Consider the following 6,445-nt stretch of genomic DNA (forward strand, 5'->3'; position numbering starts at 1 on the left):
AATAATGTGTGGCAATGGGCCCACGTCTGCGCAATTCACTGGCCTTGCCATTTTCCCTGCCATCCTGAAGCAATGGATTGATAGAATGGCCATTTGAAAACTCAAGTTACAGCTCCAGCTAGGTGGTAATATCTTCAGGGCGAAGACTCTGGATTCCAGGAGGCTTTATATGCTCTAATCATGGGGCTGTTTCTCCCACAGCCACAATTCGCAGCTCCAGGAATCAAGGGGTGAAGATGGGAGTGGCACCACTCACTATGATCTCGAATATGTGATTCACTAGCAAAATGTATACTTCCTCTCCTTGAGATCTTATACTCTGCTGGCCTAGAGATCGTAGTTCTAAAGAAAGGAATCCTTCCACCAGAAGACGCAGCAGTGATTCCATTGAGCCAGAAGTTGAGACCATCACCCAACCACCCTGAACTCCACAAGCCTCTGAAACAACAAAGGGAGTTAACCGTACTGGTTGGAGTGATTGATCCTGGCTACTAAGGGAAATTTGGGTTGCTACTACACAGTGAACGCTAAGGAAGAGGATGTCCGGAATAACAGATCTGTTGGGGCATCTCTTAGTACTACCATGTCTATGATTGAAGTGAGTAGAAAACCACAACCTAATTCAGACAAAGGTTAAGTCATCTCTCCAGGTTAAGAACCATGACCGGCTTAAGTACTTGCTGAGGGCAAAGGAAATATGGAATGGATGATGAAAGGCAGCTATAAATACTAGCTATAGCCATGTGACCAGTTGCTGAAATGAGGACTGTGTTATATTTCTTCCTTATGTTTGTATATATGCATACATACACACACACACACACACACACACACACACAGAACAAATTTGTTTGCTTCCCTCATCATCTAACATTATGTAGTAATAACAGTAAATGTTATATCACGGCATTTATGTGGGTTATCAAGAAGAGTGAGCATGGCCCAGAGTTTGCATCCTCTTCTAAGGGTTGTTTGGGGTTGTACGCAGGATAGTTCTATCCATTAGATGTATGATCTTGTATTTGTTAAGTACGGTTCAGAGTGGAGTGTGAGTGCCAGGTTGACAAGAGGTGGACTGTATCATGATCAGTTCACGTGTCAACTTGGGTGGTCCCTGGCTCAACCAAACACTAATCTAGGTGTTGCTATGAAGTATTTTGTAAATGTTTTTAATGTCTTATCAGTCTCCTACTCTGGCTGGGCCTGATTCCATCAGCTGAAAGGCCTTAACAGAACGGATTCGTTGGAGAAACTGCCATCTGCGGACTAGCTCCCACTTAATTCCTGAATTCCATCCTGTCTTTTCTGGCAGTCCCTGACCAGCAATAAAGATGGTAGAGCTAGAAGGGTCAAAGTATGAAAGCAGATAGAAGTGACAGCTTAGGAAACCAAAGTGACTTGTGGACCTCAGTGCAGATACGAAAACAATGCCAGTAATTAAACTCAGGAACTTAGGACACGTTCCCTCCATCAGAAACTGCCCTCCAGATCTCAGCTCAAGTGCCCAAGACCATCCATAATCACAAAGCCCAGAGCCCATGACACAGCACCCGGGCTGGTTTGCCTCACAGCACTGACAATCTACTGCTTCTCTGTCATCATATGCATNCTCTTTCCCAACCAAAGCAACTTGCCCAGCAAGTTCAGCATTCAATCTTCTTCCTGGAACATAGCTGGCACCCAATAGTTGAATAACCAATTTGAATATACAACCTTCCCTACCAGCTTTAAGATAACCATTTTCAGATTAATTCTTTAGTCAAAACCTCCTGCTAGTTAGCAATGCGAAACAGCTCAACTAGAATGTTCTGGTTAATAGGAAAATACTGATATATTCTTAATAGCTTAAATAGACTCCTACAACCATGATAATCCACGAAGTATTTGCTGCATCAGAAAAAGCTAAAATTCAATAGGGGTGTGCCTGGGTGGCTCAGTGGGTTAAGCGTCCAACTCTTGGTTTCAGCTCAGGTCATGATCTCAGGGTCATGAGATGGAACCCCCACCGGCTCTGGGCTGGATGTGGAGCCTGCTTAAGATTCTTTCTCCCCCTCTTCCCCTCCCCTCCTCTAAAAAAAGCTTAACATTCAATAGATTGCTCTTTCAGCCATTTCTTTTTATTTACAGTTTGTGTTCAATGCAAATCAATTCCATAACATGAGAAGTTACTATGAATCAAAGCATAAATACACAAACACAATATACAATCCAAAATAGATGTACAGCATTCAGGTATGAAACAAAATGGAATGTTCATTCACACACACAGTAGCTCGAGATCTGTTGGATATGGTTGTTCTGATGTAGGCTCCTAAAGATGGGAAGAAATGACTTTGGTTATCAAGACTACTTGGCCATATTAGATACAGGAACATCTAAGCATCAGTGTGTGACCATGCGAACAAAAGACCTTAGAGTGTCTATTTTTAAAAAGCTTTCTGTGCATCGAGGCAGTTGTAAAAAGATTTACTTTCCAGAATCAAGCCCACTTTAGGCTTAGGACCAGGTTCTAACTATCTAAAAATATTGACTAACAGAAAGTGTTCCAAATGTGGCTATTCTGATTCAGAGTTAAAAAAAAAAAAGTATTTACAGAAAGAGTATAAAAGTTTTTCCGAATTTAATGTAAGCTTCCAGTCTTCACTTCCCAAATACTTGATTTACAATTTTGGCTCCTGCACATATTTTGCCTTTTTAATTCCAAGGTTTGTCAACTTTACCTTCAAAACAGATCATTTTTTAAATTATAAAAAGTATTCAACATATGCAGAAATAAAAAGCATTTTGAAATTAGCTGAGGTCAATGTACTTCTACTCTTTGCAATCAGTTTAGCTAAATGAATCTGGCACTCCTGTTGAATAGGAATAAGTGATCAGTTATTAAGCAAAATTTACTCATTATGCTTCAATTGGGGGTCGATTCCAACCCATCATTGCCCTGGCACATGTCAATTACTATATAAAAAATCAAATGCAATGTCAAATCCAAAGCCTCAGAGGAAAGAGTTCAGTTCCCAAAAAACAGTGATAGCTTAACAAGGTAAAACTTTTATCTAGAGTACATAGGCATTAAGTTAGTACTGCAGAAACAATGCACTGAGGATTTACAGTAACACCTGGAAATTCCTTCTAATGTACATATAAATAGAATCTTGGAAGCTTTTTGTATTAACTGTTTCATGGCCTTAAAGATTTAACGAACCAAATGAAAACTGAATCTGTTCACATCCCATCTTTTATATCTAGGTAAGATAAAATCTATTCTCATTTTCAAGGTAGAGTTTTACATGTCCATACTTCTTAAGCCACATTGAAAAAAATGATCTCTTAACTAATCTTGGATGTTGTCTCTTCATCTTGTACATGAAACTTCAGTAGATTTATTTAATAGACATTCATCATCTAGTCAAACCCTTCACATGTTCTTCAAACCAATAAAATTTGGGATCCTCAATATTTTCTGTGTCAATAAAATAAGGTGTGGAATTAGCAGATTCAACGAAGACCTGTTTTTTCCTTGTCACACTGGATGTCTAGACGCCATTTGGATTGGGTTTAGAAGATGGGGAAGTATAGATGTTTCTTGGCCTGAGTCTTTTAACAGTAGAGATGTAGAAGGGAGAACGAGATCACGAAGAGACTGGCTGTTGACTGCAGAGCACCGCCAGTTGGTGTGGTGGTGGTGTTAGCTGGATTTGGGGCAGTCGAGGTACTCTGGGAGGAGGAGTTACTTGAAAGTGTTACAACAGCTGTTTGATTTGAATAAATCTAAAATACATAAAAAGTTACACCGGTAAATTTCCACATGCCACAGCTGCCTCTATGTACACTTAATATGCAATCAGATAAAGGATATATTTTTTTTAGATCGCTCTTCTCCCATTATTTCCTTACCCGTCATTTAATTCTGAATTCTTGCTTAGTCCCACTGAGCTCATTCTTTCAGTTTCAACACAAACTACCTATAGGTAGATGCCTAAATGACTGCAAGTAGCAGCAGCCAGAAACAGTCCTCAATAACTGTTAATTTCCAAGAGTGTGACTTTATTTTTAATTCTTTTCGAAGAAATAAAGGACCCAGTCAACGAATCTGGTTTTTGTGACTATATTGACTTACTGGCATTGCAAAAAGATTTACTCTATTCTTCCAGGAAGGGGAAGATTTTAAACTTGCATGAATAACTCGGATTCTAAAATGCTGTTAAAATTTGTAAATTTGTAAAACTGTCTATCCTGGATTTGCTAGGTAACTTTCCCATACCCATTTAACACAGCCTTGGATTTAACTTAAGGGGACATAGGGTATCTTATCTGCTCCCTTGAAATCTTGAAATTATATATACTTCTCAAAAGTGGCCACAATATTTGTTTTAAAGTGAAAAATATGAGCCCTTTCCTCGAAGCAAAATGACTTCTCCCCCAAACGCCATGAAGTCAGAATGACTTCACAAAGACACCAAGAGGGTTTGGTGTTAAGTTTTCCCCAGCAGCCTCCCTGCCAATGTTGTGGCCAAGAACCAAGGCTCCCCCAATGTGCCGACGCCAGAGTGGCATCATTCACCACTGATTTTTCAAGTCACGAAATGCACAGTCCAGCGGCGCACGTGATAATCTCTCCTTTGTCACAGAACAAAGGCAGATGGGAGATTTCAGCTCTCACTGCAAGAGAGGGTTTACGAGGGCTTCTGATTGCAGGCAGGAGGGAGGATGTGGCACCAAGCAGGTCTGGGCCACATGTACATTTTGCTGCCGACGATCCAAAGATAAATCCATTCTCTATCAGCAACAGCTCCCTTTGTTGTAAAACCCATCATTAAGCAAATATGGACTTAAAATGTATAAATCCTACCCAAAATAAATAAAGAAAAATCTTGATCAAGTCAAACATGTTTACTGGGCACCTACTGCATGCAACATTCAGCTTGTCCTACCGGGGAATAGCACTCCCACTAAAAGGAAAACATTAATAATATGGGAAATAATTTAAACCAGGGCTCTGTATGGGGACAACACCTGGTTTGTGATGCCTTACGGGTTATCTGTTCTCATGTATACAAAGACCTTATAGTGAGTGCAGCAGGTGATCTTTGTCAGAGTCTAGTGCACCAATAGGAGAATCTAAAGGTCCTCTACACCAACAAAAGAAACTCAGGTTAATATATGAAATTGATATTATTAAAATTTTCCCTACCAAACTGGATTTGCTTAACTAAAACCTCCCTCTTGAAATTTCTGGGGGGAAAAAAATCTGGTCGGAAAGGAGATGAGGTGCGGGTGGGGGAGATCAGTATGTTTCCTGCGGCCGCGCCCCTCCCCCACGGAGGAATTGTGAAAGGCTCGGGAGCGCAGCCTACCCGCAAGACAACAATAGGGTACAGTTACCCCGCCGGCGGAGGGGAAGCGGAGGAGCGCTCCTCTCTCGGGCTGCGCTCCCAGGTGAGCAGGGCGGCTGTCTGGGGACCAAAGACCCATGGCGCCCAACTTCTCGGAGGAAAAGCTTAGGAGACACTCCTCATAAAGCCCCAATTGAAAGAGGTGGGGAGCCCCACGTTCCCACCCCTGCCCTCCGTGAGCGACTTGCTGGAGAAAATTGACCCATCTCGCCCCCAGCGTCCCCCACCCCGCTCGGGTCTCCCGGGCTCAGCCCGAGCCTCCCTCGAGGACGCCGTGCACCCACCTGCGGGGCAGCGCACTCCTCGTTAACCGCGCTGACGCGAGGTCGGTTCCCGAAATTGAGAATCTGGGGAGGGGGCGGCGGCGACGGGGACAAAGCCTGGCCGGGACTCGGGACGGCAACGTCCCACCCGCCGCCTGCCCAGAGGTAGCCGATGTGAGCTACCACGGGTTTCCGAGGTGACAAGAGATGGACGTGTAATGTAAGGTCCTACCCAGGAGAGCGCAGGGTCAGGAGCGGGTCCCCGCCCAGGCTTCAGCCGGGAACCGCGCGGGACTGGGGTGGGTTAACAGGGCCCGAAAGCCAGGGCTTCCTCGGGCCCCCCGAACCAGCTGAGGGGAGGATGGGTGAGAGCGGCGCCCCCGAAGGGGATCGTCCCCTCTTTGTGTAGTGCGCAGGGGGCGCGAAGACACTCCTGGAGGGAGGCGTGATGCCCTCCCGGAAAAGCCCGAGGTCCCCGGGCGCTCCAGAGGGAGGAGAGACACATTCTCTTTCCCGCTGGTGCCTCGGACCTCTGGGTGAAAGCGGGTGGTGGGCGCCAGTCGGCCTGGGAGGGAGCTGCGTGGGGCTTGGGGCAGGACAGGGGCCTCCCGGCCCACGCGCGGAGGTGCATTGTTCCCCGGGCCGCGGGAGGGTGGGGGCAGCCCGCCAGGGAGCGAAAAGTGGGCTCCACGTTGCCCTCCCCCCAGGCCGGATTATGCGAGATTCTCTCTCCGCGCCCCAGTCCGCGGCCCGCGGTAGGGGCGCAGGTAGGTCCCTGGGGGCGGCTCC

The 6,445-nt window shown here is 45.1% G+C and overlaps 1 long non-coding RNA gene across 3 annotated transcripts in view; it reads right to left on the reverse strand.

The window, feature by feature from the left end:
* Positions 1-2,095: 2,095 nt before the first annotated feature.
* Positions 2,096-6,445, reverse strand: part of LOC121102254 — a 6,572-nt gene continuing 2,222 nt past the window's right edge. For all 3 annotated transcript variants that reach the window (XR_005834305.1, XR_005834306.1, XR_005834304.1), the window contains one exon: positions 2,096-3,768. This is a non-coding gene — a long non-coding RNA (uncharacterized LOC121102254). The remainder of the gene's footprint in view (positions 3,769-6,445) is intronic.

This window comes from Ursus maritimus, unplaced genomic scaffold (genome assembly GCF_017311325.1).
Source record: "Ursus maritimus isolate PB19 unplaced genomic scaffold, ASM1731132v1 scaffold_13, whole genome shotgun sequence".
Classification (NCBI taxonomy): domain Eukaryota; kingdom Metazoa; phylum Chordata; class Mammalia; order Carnivora; family Ursidae; genus Ursus; species Ursus maritimus.